The sequence below is a fragment of the Vespula vulgaris genome, chromosome 17, assembly GCF_905475345.1.
Source record: "Vespula vulgaris chromosome 17, iyVesVulg1.1, whole genome shotgun sequence".
In the NCBI taxonomy this organism is placed as follows: Eukaryota; Metazoa; Arthropoda; class Insecta; order Hymenoptera; family Vespidae; genus Vespula; species Vespula vulgaris.
The window spans coordinates 822,268-837,483 of record NC_066602.1 but is presented as its reverse complement, the minus strand read 5'-3'; the positions used below and the strand labels follow the sequence as shown (position 1 = coordinate 837,483).

Sequence of the window (15,216 nt, the reverse complement as noted above, 5' to 3'; positions counted from 1 at the left end):
AAAAGCAACATTGCAATATGGAATTATGCTATATGGCGGATTATTTCTTATGGTAATTAATAGAAGAGGGCAGTAGTAAGGCGAATTAAAAGAGATTGGTCGACAAATCCGTTTCCCCCACTACTATAATTTCCGGTTCTTTCGACGGCGGGATAGGAATTTGTAATTGTCCGGCTTAAAACGCATTCAAATGGATTACGCGAAAAGGAAAATAAATAATACGAATGATTTAATGTAATACATATTCATTATCACTATGTAATAAAAAAAGAAAGAAGCTTGTTAACTTAATTAATACAAAGAGAATAGAACGTAATATTACGAAACAAGTTTTAAGGAATATTTCTTGCTGCAAATTAATACTTATAGATGAATATTTTTAACGATAGAAGCGGGAAAAAATTAATAGCCGATTAGCAAAATTATTTATATAATTTCTATATGTAAATTTTAAAGAAAAAAACGTTAAAATAGAGAAAAGAATGGAAGGTAAAAAAAAAATTATTGTCCAGTTAATGGGGGTACATTGTGAAATTTATTTCCTCCCGTACCGCGTCTTTTCGGCTCTTTCTATCAGGTAATACGTGGTATTGATTATCTGCATAGAATGTAATAACCCTTTCCATCGCGCATGGCTTCAGAAATTACCTCAGTCATCTAACATGGCGATTTGCGAAGGGAACTCGCTTGCAGAAGTCATCCTTTCGATAATTTTTGAACGAGTAATACGTAAGTAAGTGCTTAATTATCATGTATATACTTCATACGTCGCAAATTCTAACTGACGAGCAATTCAAACGGTAGAATTTCTTCATTCTTTCTAGTCTTTTGTTCCTTATCGATATAAAGTAAATTTATCTGTATTTGTTAGTAATTTATTATAAAATTTCAATACTATATTACGAAAATGAAACTGATTTTTATGTTCAATCACATCCTAATTATTATTTTGTTGTTTCTCGTAGAAGGTACTTTATATCGCAAAAAATGGCGTGGCCCGATTTACCTTTGATGACTGGACAATTTCAATGAACAATTGAACGTCTACCCTAAGTCTTCACCAATCTAAGAATTTTAATTTATTTCATAGATATACAAGACTAAACGAAGATGAAAGCAGTTCCAAGAGCCCAGAAGTATTGCAGAGGAGCCTAGTTGACCGCTATCTGAATTATAATTACGTTCAAAGAAGATACATGGATTTCTACGTTCAACGTGATAATTAAACATTCGACATCCGAAATGAAACACATCAAACGATATGTCCTATGTGGATAAGACAAATATCCGACCGTCAACCAGATTAGGAAATGAAAACGTTTTTCTCTTCTCTTTTTTAAATGGTAAATCAATCAGTGCTGTGTTTATCGAATATTAAGATATTTTAGAGATAAGATATAAATTTTTTATTCTAAAGTGTAATATGGAATATAAAATCTGTATCATAGGTACGTTTTATAAAAATTTATTAATTTTTACAGAGATTTTATCATGGCGACCAGAGTATTTTCATCGATGAGTGAGGTATTATGTCTCTTACCTTAAGCTATTTTAATGGTATTATGTTAATATAAATCAAGAATCCTTATAATTTTCAACTGCTGTAATAAAGAATATTCGATATAGGAAACAAGATGCTTGGTGAAGGAGAGGAGGTAAATAATAATAAATGAATAAAATTTCCTATATTTTTTTCATAGAATTTTGCGTTACTTGTTATTCGTCATTTAATGTGTCAGATGGTAAAAACGGCGGAGGTAGCTGATGCTGCTTACGAATTTATTACAAATCTTGCCAATAATCTGAAACTCAAGTTGGTGAGAGAGGCACCTTACTATCTGGTGTATGAAAACAACATGTTTCTATTGCTGGAACATTACTATAGTAACCATCTACTACAATATTGAATTTTAATAAAGGAGGTACGAAAATATCAGATGTAAGTAACTAGCCACGTATCTTATCCACTTTTCTATGTTAATTTCATCTGTTATAATACAGCACATTGGATGGTGAATACAGAAGAGTGGTTTACAAAGCAGTTGGAAATTTTAAGCAAGGCAGAAACATCGTTAGCTATTGTTCATGTATGCATTATGTGATTGGGAATACATAGGAAAAAGAAAAGGAAGAAAAAACATTTGTCCTTGACGACGAAATTTGGAAAAGTCAATATGGTGCTATCTTATAAAGCGTGGGACGGTGATACGAGGAGGTGGGAGGGATTTACTTCATTCAAAGGTTCCAACCGCGAGCGGCTTTAGCTGGAGTGTCTATGCGATTCTACTGAGAATGATTTGTCGAAGGGCCGTTCGACGTTGCATGCATTAGAAGAGTCAAATGGTAAGTCAAATGGAACTTTGTATTTATCATACAAAATAATTTAACCAACAGGGCCGATCGAAAGATTCATCGTTTTTGGAAGTAATAACGTTAGCAGGGGAATACTTTTAAATTATACGTGAAATAGAACGTCCACGTTCTCGTCATCGTTATTCCACCGATTTAAATGAAATAATCGTTCGATACAATTAAAAAAGAAGAATTGCTGAATTCCATATTTCAAATTGTTTATTATAGTATTCACTACATGTACGTAAAAAATATTCGTAATATTCAATTATCGCTATTGAAATTTGGATAGGAATAATTTGTTAGGTAACGCGAATGACCTCTTTAGTATCTTTTAAAAGGAATTTCATGATAATGGATGTCCCTAATACGTTCTCCCGTACTTATCGTCAAGGACCTTTCGTTATTATCTCTCTTCATCTACGTATGCTCTGATGCGCGCCTGTCTGCGCCAGATAGGGTGGCTGTGATGGAGTGTGCTCCTTTCTTATTGTAATAATAAGAAAATCATTTGTTTACCTGTCACAGACCAAGCATACCATTGGAGACCGTCTGTATAATACAATTGTCAATTAAATTCATCGTTGGATACATCCTTACTTTTGCAAAACAATAGATTTTTCTCTTAGGAACGAATTGATTTGGAACATAATATACGAAATATTAGATAACTAGGAGTATAATGGGTTTATTGTTTTGCATTCTCCAATGGGATGTAACTTTCTAGGAAAATATACCCATTCAAACGAATCAAAATCAAATCAGTCATGGTACATCGATCTACAAAAGACCTAACCAGGGTACTAAATGATACAGCCAAATAGATAATTCATTTATACCACTAATCCTATTATCGAATTGTTTGCTTGGTTTAATGAGAGGAAAAGTAATGAAAAAGTACCTTTCTTGTTTTCCAAATAATAGAGGAGATGTACGCGGACACGTGCTGTAATGCCCCTACTTGAAATGGCGTACGGAAGCGCGCACGTGCATGGAGAGAGATAATAATAAATCGTTTAATACGATGGTGCTTGATGATAGCTAGGAGACGATTACGTCAGTGCAGATCGTTAAGTTCCGATCAAAACCCGCTAACAAGGGAATTTGGAGACAGGGGGGATCATATATTTTTGCAAAAAAAATCATAATTTTGTCCTTTATAATTTTCTACGATGTCTATGATAAATGTTGAATGAATTCTCTTTCCATGTTATCATCCCTCGCAGTATATATGAGGTCTCTCCGTTTTTTTTTGCTTGATGTCACCACTATCACTTCTCTCGTTTTCTTCCCTATTAATATTCATTTTTTCTAATCGTATAAATGTCTACTTGGAATTCCTCTTCGGTATTACTTATGATACGAAACTCACTCGTGTTTGGAAAATTTGCCATTCTCTTAATAAATAAAAGAAATAAGTAAGTAAACGGATTGGTAGTCTCAAATTGTATATTACGAAATCACGAAAGGATATAAACCAAAAGAATATTACTTTTCTGATTTTTTGACTTATTAGTCCAGTTATCTATCTATTCCACTAGAAGTTTCAATGCGAAGTGAGTTTAGCTTCGAAAATCTCTCCTCAGTTTTATGATTGCTTGTTTACTCCATCAAATATCACTGCATCGTACGAGGTGTATTCGCGTGCCATTGCAGAGAAGCCCTCGGACCGTTGTGACCGTACTTCTTTTTTGTAAAACCGACTGATATTCTTTTCATATATCCTGGTAATTTGACCATTTCTTGATTAACTAATTGTGTGGTTCCCTTGGAGGGAAAATACGTGAAAGGTAAGAACGTAATATTAGGAAGCAAAGAAATATGACGAAAGATTTTGTCCGAATACATGTTTTTTATTATTATAGTACATGTTTTTATTATTATTAGAATAATAACAGAAATGAACTCTTCGATAATTGGAGCAATATGCATTTGTTTACAAAAAAAAGATCGTAATATTTCGAGAAAATGTTTTCAAGTAATATGGAAGTAGATATAAATTTCGACGAAAAAATTTTCTTACGACAGAACTGTTGACGATAAGAATTACGTAGTATTTACGTGGAACGAAAATTGTGATATCATAAGAAAATTAACTACTTTCATTTCCGTTTAAAGTACATCGACATGTATCTACTTAGCGAAATTTTAATCCAATCTAGTTTCCAATAAATAAACATATTAATCAAACATGTAAAATAGTGAATATTCATTATCAGACCTACATTTATAGTACCATCATGTCGCAATCAACCAATATCAGAAGATTTAAGAACACTTAATCTATGAGCAACAGCTAACGGTGTTCTTTCTTCGATTAGATTTTTCAACTTCAACATTAAAATGGTATGGGTAAAGAGAATTATTTTCATTTCTATAATATATAATTGGAATTATGTAATAAATTGTATACAAATGGCCACTTATAAATTTATCCAAGAGCGATGATATAAACGAATGTTGCGATGGAAACAATGATTCCTCGAGATTCATTAAATAAGTGTGAGGTTCTCCCGGAGAAGAAATAGTGAGAATATTGAAATCGTACTAACAGATTGATAGGTTGTGAAAATATTCTTTAGGACGTCTGAAGTATATACAGATAGCAATTATTTTTAGTGTGTAAATATATGGTATTCACTTACATGATATTTTTTGAAAAGTTAACGAAGGAGTGATTTTTATAGACGAGAATCATTCCTAAACTTCCTAAATTTCAATTCTCTAGCTAACAATGTTCTTTCTCTGTTCGTTAGGTAATTTGATAAAGTAAACAACCGATCCTAAAACTGGAGTAAGAGATTTTTAAAGCTGACACCAGTCCGTAATGAAGCTTCGAGTAGATAAGTAGATCCCTGGACTAATCAGTCCGAAAATCAGAAAAATAATATTCTTTGGGTATATATCGTTTGGTCGTTTCGTAACATACAATTAGAGGTAGAAAGAAATTTTCAACGCATTCATTTACTAATTTTTTTTTTTTTTTTTAGGACAATGACAAAGTGTACAAACACGACTACATTACATGATATAAGATATAAATAGTGAAGAGCAATTTCAAAAAGACATGTATAAATCCAGAAAAGAACGGTAACAGTGATAGTGATACCACCGAATATGAAAACAGGAAAAATTTCATAGATGATGATAAGGATGAAAATCCTGCAAAGCTTATCACAGATATCGTAGAAAATTATAAGGGATAATATTTTGTAATGAAATATGTTCTTCAATATCTACAAATTCATATAAATTAAATATCATTACAATATATTAGTTAGTTCCACGGTCACGATATATTATATTACGTAAGTCGATGGACCACGATTGCGCAAAAAATTACCATCTATTTGCTGACAGTTAACATCCGAGAGAGTGCCGAACAAACAGAGTTTTTACATTCTATGCATCTTTATTGCTTTCACAGACGAAAAGGTAGAAGATGAAATTAATTAAGACTTCTCTAACGATCTCTTTTAATTTGACATATTATGATTTCTATTTTACTACCATATCCATATTCCATAACAGAATATTGTTACAAATGCTTCTGCTTTATTTTTATTGATCTCACCCTACCAAATATTCACATTCCATGAAACGAAATTAATTCTCTTATTAATATTCTCTCATAACAAAAATATCTTGCGGGCGTTAATATACATATTTTTAATTCCTATGTGACAAAATCAGCCAAAGATGTTGTTCATGTAAACAATATCTTTTTTGGTCATAATAAAAATAATATGGTGTGCGAAGTGACCAGAACGAGGAGTATCTGCTTTTTTATTATGATCCTAATAGATAGTACCTTACAGGAACAAATACATTTATAAGAGAATATTTTCAAAGAATCCTACGTCAAAAACATATTCATCATCTATTATGGAATGTCAAGAAATTGACTTTCAAAGTTGTTCACAGTGTTATCATCTAAAAAGGTTGTTATTTAATATTTTTAGTTCCTTGTTACAGTTTTTAGGCAATGACATCCCGCTTTATATTATAGCTCGAATTTAAAAAAAGGAAGAAAAGAAAAATACATATCCATATATCTTATGTGCGGACACTGAATTATATAATAACGATCGGCGGCATTTTACTATCAACGATTATCGACGGTTTCCTAAACATATTTGCTATTTCTTAGCTGTAGTAATAATCAACGTGCTGGGTTCGAAAGGAAGGCATTTCCTTTACAAACGTGATCCGCATAATTATGTTCCATAGCGTCTTCATTACGTGGTTGCAATTAACAAGGAAGAAGAGGAAGAAGAGGAAGAAGAGGACAAACATTTATAATGGTGTTGACGACGATCCTCAAAGTATTGCCTCAAGGTAATCGTCAATTAAAATAGCGCTGTATTACAAAGCTTCATTCATATGGTGATACGAGGATATGGAATATACGTTATTGTAAGGATTCAAAGGTAAGTGGCTTTAGATAGAGGATATAATGGAGTGTTATGGGAAAGGTTTATCGTAGGGTTGTTTGCCGTTGCAAAGGGAATCTGGATTCAAATGGAACTGAAATGGTACTCAGGCAGCTTTATCATTGAAAATGATCAAGGCTTCATATACGATCAAAGTATTCATTGTTCTTCGGGATAATAACGTTAGCTCGGACACGCTTTTAAATTATGCGTTAATATGTAGTGTATGTTTATTTCACCGTGTCATCGTTATACCGTCAGTTTATATTATTATTCAATATAATTAAAAAGAGAAGAAGTGTTTGGTTCAATGTTCCAAATTATTTGTCAGAGTATTCACGTCATGTACTTAAAAATAATGTATAATGTACGTTTTTCAGAAATATAGGTATTTGGACGAACTAAATTATTACGTAGCGCAAATATCTTACGATTGAGATTTAATGAAAATGCATGTATACGTTACGTTCTTCCATACGTATCGTCGTGTACGTTCGTGTTAAACAATTTGTTATTATCTTTCTCCACACACTTACGCTCTTACATTCTCTCATCCGCGCTAGAGCATGTAAGCGGGAATATGTCCGCGGTTCTGTGGGTGTGCGTGCGTATATCTCCTCGCTTATTTTGACGAAACGTATTTTTTCAAAAGAGGAAAGGTATTTTGTCGTTCGTTCTCCTTTCATTAAACTAAGCAGGCAATGCGATAATACGATTGGCAGTGTACTTCAATTAGCTATTTAGCTGCATTAATTAATTAGCAGATCGATGTACCACAACTAATTTAGTTCTTTCATACGAACGAATACTTTTCCCGAAAAATTAATTCAATTACTTTATTATTATTATTTAACTGCATCATTTAACTAGCCAGTTAAGTCTTTTGAAAAGCAATGCACCACGTATCTGATTCAATTCTTTCATACGAGCGAGTAGATTTTCCTAAAAATTTATTTCCGAGCGAAGAACGAAAGAATGAACTAATTATGCACTATATACAACGTTGCGTATATTGTATTGTGCTGTATGTCGTATATTATGCTCTAAACTAGTTAGTTCTTATGAAAAAATTATATTTCTGCAATCATTTATTATTTATTACGTATAACCGAGTGTAGCAGTGATTTTATTATATTTCTAGTAAAATAATATTTGTATTTTGCGAATGCATTATCCGAATGATTTAATTTCTCCATAAGCACAGATATAATATAATACTGATATAATACAGTGCCTAACGTAATAGAGATCTATCATACTTTTTTTTATTTATCGTTATTCGACTAACTGATCGACGTGGCGCTACTTTCTAGGCAATGTCATTGTGTTTTTCTCGAAAAATGAATAAATATCAATAAATAAATACGAAGAAATGTTCACTCTCTAAAAAGGAGATAAACAAAATTAAATGTTTACAAAGTAAAATAATCGAAAAGATATAGTTATGGAGAATGATCGATAGGAGGAATCAAAAGCAGAGAAGGAATCAAAAAGAGAAAAGAAGGATAAAAATAAAAAAAAAGTTTACCATTTACGATAGTTTCATTTCAAAATTATTGGTAGCATTGTAAGGAGATAACCGTGGATGACATAATATCTCGTTAATGAATGAAACATAATGACAGAAATAAATGATAGGAAAACCTTTATTTGATACTTGAATTTATTGTATTCATTGAAAGGGATTAAAGATGTTGATACTGAATCTAGTAGTCTTCCATGCAAGTTCTTGGAAGATTCAAGAGAGGGAAAATCCAAAAGAATACATAAGCCCCCGATCAGGCGGCATAATGATAAGTGTATCGTACATATCATTTTAAACAAGATGCTCTCGATAAAATAAATCATATTAGTATTTTTTTTTTGTTTCGATCTATCAATCTGAATGCATTAGTCAAGGATAATTTATTTTCAAGAGTCAGTTGCCTAAAACATAATTAATGATAAAGGGACATAGAACTATTTTTGTAGTTGCTTTTAAGTTTATTACATACTGTTAAAACTTACATTAGCGATAATTTCGTATAACACTTATTCTTATATACAGATTTTATGTGTATGTGTGTTTAAACATACACACACAAACACACATATAACATAATAGTATAACAATTAAACACATTTGTATACATACATATTTATATAATTGTCAACATATATATTTAATATATTATGATAAACTATTTATCTCGGCGTATGCATCTCTAAGTATATAAATCAATTTACGATGAAAAAGAAAATTAAACCATAAAATAAATTAAAAAAAGGAATTTTAATTAAAAAGAAAAGAACAAAAGAAAAAAGCAAATAAATAGGTATTCAGAATTCATTCAAGAAATGAAAGTTTATGCTTATTTATCTTTCTTCCGAGCAGGATTAATAAATTTTTGAGAGAATTTCTGAAAAATTAAGAGAAAAATAAATATAAATCAAAAATCCAGTTTACATATATCGCAAACATAGAGAATATGAAATTGTAATACTTTCTGAATACATATTTGTTTGCTTTTTTTTCAGGCTACTTTGTAACAATTATTTTTCTTTTTAACCCTTTGCACTTTTTAACCCTTTGAATTATTTTCATAACCGTAATATTTAAACGATAGTATATTCGCTTAAACATTACGAAGATCGTAACGCGCGAATAACATAAAATAACTTTAAGCTAAAATTTAAATAATTTATGATTTTCATATTGGAATACTTGCATCTGAGTTTCGTAGCTGCGTGTGATGTCAATAAAAACGAACATTGGAATGACTGACGCTTCGCCTCACTTTATAAAGGTGAAAACTTCAAACTTAATACTTTTGCTAATTTTAAACTCATTTAAACGATATAAATGAACGACGAGTTAAACTATTCACTGTTTAAGCAATAGTAGATTTCGCTAAACATTACATGCTATGGAACACAGACGGTATATCAAACAATTTTAATTTATTTTCTATTAGACTTAAATTGAAAAATGGCAGTTGTTGGTAGCGTGTAAAATCAACAAATGATTGACTTGGACTTTTAGATTTGGAGTTACCAGATCAGTTCTTTGTACTCCGACGAATAAACATCGAAGTTCTTTCGCTGCCGCCTGCAAAGAATGAAGAAATTTACATTCACCTACGTGTACATAAGAAAAAATTGAATAAGTTTTTCTTTAAGGTAATTGTAAAAAAATGTAATGAATTAGCGAAAATGGCTGTGCCTCCCTCTATGAATAAACGTAATTAAGCAAATTATTATTATTAAAGATTTTGGAAGGTACAATTCATGATAACTCTTAAGACGTAGTATCATATCACTATTGATCGAATGAAATACACTTTTGTAATAACCCTAATTAATTAAAATAGGAGACTGTTAAATGTTAACATCCAAACGTGTTTTTATATTATTGCAAATATTTTACTAAGTTTCCTTAATAAAACAGCAACGTATGCACCATTAGGATCAAAAGTGTTAAAGTTCTCTGGTTTTATGCAACATGATATGGGAAGCCAATCGCTGTGATCATTGTCTCCATAGCAGTGAGACTACAAAACGATCCAATTAGAAAACTAAAGCAGAATTTTCACAAATTTTATTATTATAATTATTACTCGTTAATGAAGAAAATGAAAAATTACTTACAGTATTTTGCCAGGAATGGATGTATATAGCAGCCATTATTATTTTTCTCTAATAATTTCCTTCTGTTCTACAATTGACTCTTTTCGACTTGCATTTGGAATATCAACTTTCAACAATCTGTGGTAACACCGCGTCAAAAACCTTTTTCCTTCTATTTCTCTTTATACAAATTTCTATATTTCCTCCGTCGATTCGATCGTGTGAAACAATTACTACGTGAAAAGGAACAATTATCACAATCATCTACGAACAAAAATTAGAAATAAGTACGTACACATATACTGATATAAACGAAGATCGATATAATTATTTCGCTAGATCTGTCTTACTAATTTTTCCGAGAAGCTCCATCATATGAATACTGATGTCAATAACGATAATATCAATAGTATATATCACATATATGAACATTCAAATATTTTTAATTTACTCCTTCCGAATAGTTCTATTGGAACTATTACAATGGAATGATTTTCATATTGACATTAATAAATATTGATCCTGAAAAAATTTTGATGTCTTAAATATCTTTTTTTGTTAAACATACTTCAGTCTTCCGAAAATATAAAAAATATTCAATTAATCTATTAATATACCCAATCAGCGTCCAAATTATTTATGCAAAAATTTGAGTCCATTTTCAAAATTTTATTTTTATCAGAAAAAATGTCAGAATCTCCTTAAAACATTCTGAAATGAACTTTAGATTCACGCAAACGGATGGTATAATAATTGAAAACGAAAACTAATAGGTTTCATCGCAAAAGCAAATGAAATCGGTTCGGTTGCGGATATATCTCCGGAAGACAAGTCGTCTCTACGTTCGTCTCTTTGTATTCTTATCATGGAATCATGCATCTCTATTCTAATTGATTAGCTGACCGGCAAACAAGCAATTACTAGTTTCAGACAAGCAATTCACCTAGTTTGTTAGACTCTTCAACAGGTAGTATCATTGAGATAGCAAATACGGAATAATATCACGGAATAGCAAACAGATGCGCAACAGTTGGCTCTATATACGATTATACGATTGGATCGTATAAATGTCTAAAAAGAAATATCCTAATTTCGATAACCCCTAATTAGGCTTTCTCCTCGGTGTAATATTACACAATAATTTAAAATTATGCAACAAGTAAAAGATAATTCACACGTAAAATATAGTATCTAATAATAATAAAAATAAGTTAACCATAGCATGAAAAAATAATAAGAAACTACGCAATTTTCTATAATCTACTACAAAACAATATATCGTAGTATTGGATATGAAGTTGTATAAAATAATGCATAACGTAGCGTCTCTAATATAACTTATAGATAGGATATAAAATTAACCTATTGTCCATAGCATGCAATATAAAGAACAAAATCTTATGAAAATTAATCTTCGCGTTAGTTACTATAAAATTTAAATAAGATGCAACTTACCAAGAAAATAAAGAATATTATTAGCGATTCCCATTATCGAATCCAAATATGCAGCCAATGTTCAGGTACTACGGTTTATCCGATAATTATCTTTTCTTTCTTAGAGTTTTATCTGGACACGATGTTGCCTCGATTAAAAATAAATTATTCCAAGTTTTCGATTAACTTTTAATTATTTTCTTTTTTTTCGGTCAATTTTGTCTTCATATTCCGAAGAAGTAAATGTTTATCAATAATTTGATTACAAATGATGTATCCTAAACAAATATATGAAAATGTGAATTCGATATCAACTGATCCACTTTCCTAATGCACACTCGTTCGCTTCTAATTATCTTGAATTTAAATATCTATTTTCACTTTCTTATCTTTCAATTTTCTTTTTCAACTTACATCATATTTAAGATACGTAGGATATTACAAATTAAATATACACAAAAATGTATATATATTGTTACGTAGGCCAATATATAAATATAGCAGCGAATATATCTGATTCGCCTTTCAACTGAAAAGAATAAAGAAAATTCCATTCAGAAATGTAGTGGATAAAAGGGAAAATATATAAATTAATTTTAAACAGAATGTAATGAACTTACTAAGTAATAGGGAATATAATTGTGCTTCCATTGATAATCAAAACTTTTACAACTATCTGTAAAAAAACAAGTAGTACTTAATGAAGCATTACGATTCATAGATCGAAACAAACTTTTATAACAATCCGATAATTAGAAAAGGAGACTCAAATATTAACATTCCAAGTGATATTTATATTATTCCAAGTATTTCACTAAATTTTCGTTCAAATAACTCGAATTATAATATTTTGTTTAATATTATACAATAATATACCCAAGAAAACCTGCACGGTGTAATGTATAGTGTAAAATAATAATAAGATATACAACTTTCTATACTATATTATAAAAGAATATGTCAGTATATTATAAAGTATAGTATATTATAAGCAGTATAGCATTGAACACAAAATTGTATAAAATACAGTATAAAACGTTAATATTAAACGATATAAAATTCAAAAAACATTTTACTAACCGATAGTGTGTTCTGCAGAATCTTCTAGATACTATCCACTATTTTCACTGGTCAGGAGCTTATATATTATTCTGAATCGTTTCTGTTTGGAATATTATTTGGACACTCGCAGGAACTTGCTGGTAGCACGATTCGAAACGGAATAAACGGTTTATTCAACTTCCGCGGATGGCTAGCAACATCTCTTATATCGACTCGAGCATGCGCTGTTTCGTTTAACCCTCTCTTTTCTATATATTCACGAAGCTAATATCCCCGATTATCTCTTTATAATGTTAGCAATAATTTTAGATCGATACTACCGTTTACGGGAACTTTCCTTTTTGCTTTTATTTCTTTTTTTTCTTTTTGATTCTTTTTTCCCCATTTGATTCCACATGTGATTCACTATGTAAAAATCGAATTGCGTTTATCTACTTCCCGAGTAGGAAAATTTTTTTGACATTTAATTATTCATATTTATTTATTTTGTGCGAAGAGAATGTTGACATTGACCGAATTGAAATCTATTGACCGAATTACGATGGCTAGAAAGAAGTATAATAGATCTTTACTAAGCTGCAGGAAAATTATAACAGTGTTAGATTCTATGTGCGCCTATTCAGAGAAAAATCGCTGTGCTCGGTTATACGTAATAAAAATAAACAGTTCTCAAATAAAAATTGACAAATAAAATATCTTCCTAGGAATTGATTAATTTGGAACATAATATATGAAATGTTAAATAACTAGAGGTATTATGGACCATTGTTTTCAGTTCTTCCATCAGGAGCAAATTTCTAGGAAAATGTATTCGTTCGAACGGAATAATTAAATCAACGACGCGTATATGGTTCTGCAAAAGATGTAACCGAGTAATTAAATGAAGGATTTAGGTAGATAATTGAGTTGTACAGAGCATTTTATCATCCAGATGTTTGTGTGGTTTGATAAGGGGAAAACAAATGAAAAAATACCTTTCCTCTTCTTTTCAAATCAGACAGATGTACGCTTATAGACCGCGCACTTGTTCCTGACCGCTTGATGTATCCAAGCGCGGAGAAGAGCACTCATGAACGGAGAAAAATAATGATGAATCATTTAATACGAAGATATTTAACGAGAGAAGATTGTAACACGCATATGCGTTTTCATTAAATAGTTATAAAAACGTGCTAACAAGAAATAATTAATTCGTAATAAATTAATTCGTTGAATTCCAATATTACTTTAAAACGCTAATTAAATATTTTTATGTACACGATGTGAATGTTGTGACAAACAATTAAGAAAATTAATTTAATATTTCTTCTACTTTCCATTTAATCGAATGATTACTTAATTTAAATTGATGGAATAAGGATGACAAGGTGACGTAAACGTGGAACAATATTTAATTTTTCCAACGTCCCTACAGATTTAATCATTTTGAAAGTTAAACCTACCTTAGTATCATCTCGATTTTGTAGACGAGGGTGGACTCATGCTCTTCATCCCCATCTTCGACTTCTTCATCTCCTCCATCACTTTTCTCTTCCTCTTCTTTCCAACATTGATTCGCCGAACTTCCTTTTTAGAATTATCGTTAATCGCCCGAATATTTTCCTTGCCATTCCTAATCTCACACGTGGCATTGGAATAAATGTTATTATGGTATCTATAATTTTCTAATTGCTACCCAAATTAACATTAGTTCGATATCCAACAACACTGTTAACGGTATGATGGATCTTCATTTTCTTTTTTCGACTGCGTTAAATCGTTCTGAGGAGCAAGATGTAACTCAAAAAGATTCCCTGATGAAATCTTCTTTTTTACGAGAAAATATACCCTCATTAGAGCAAAAATTCCACTTTGACTCACGATCGGCATGAACCGTCAAACCTCCCTTTGAAGGGCCTTTCCGAACGCAATCGATTATATCCTCTTACTGAACCTGCTTAACTTTTGATCCTTTGAAGGGATATATTCCCTAGCCTCGTACCACCATTCAAAAGAGACATAGTGAAACAGGACTATAACGATCTCGAGAAGGTCCGTCGTTATGGTCATTATAAATTTTTCCTTCCTATTTTCCTTTTTGTTTTATATCGAACATTTGATGTATAGGGTATAAAATAAGGTATCACAAGTAAGTTAGAAATAAGGACGATTTTTCCAGCATAATGATTTATGGTATTCCCTAGAAGCATTAAAAAAATTTTGGAACACGCTTATAATCTGAGATAATAAAATATCACCAAATGATACGTGTAATTTAATGTATGCATGAGATATACGGGTCAGTATCCTTTTCCTCATTTTTTAAAATTCGTTCATTGACCTAAAGCAT

General features: G+C 30.9%; 2 long non-coding RNA genes across 6 annotated transcripts in view; both read left to right on the top strand.

Annotated features, from left to right (window-relative positions):
- The window catches only part of LOC127070100 (uncharacterized), a 73,610-nt gene that overhangs the window by 2,381 nt on the left and 56,013 nt on the right, over positions 1-15,216 (top strand). The window lies entirely within an intron of this gene.
- On the top strand, positions 559-7,955 carry LOC127070127 (uncharacterized). Its single transcript, XR_007784195.1, has 9 exons — positions 559-577; positions 642-733; positions 1,091-1,343; positions 1,482-1,655; positions 1,740-1,922; positions 2,002-2,343; positions 5,109-5,250; positions 5,343-6,782; positions 6,839-7,955. It is a non-coding gene; the product is annotated as an uncharacterized LOC127070127 (long non-coding RNA).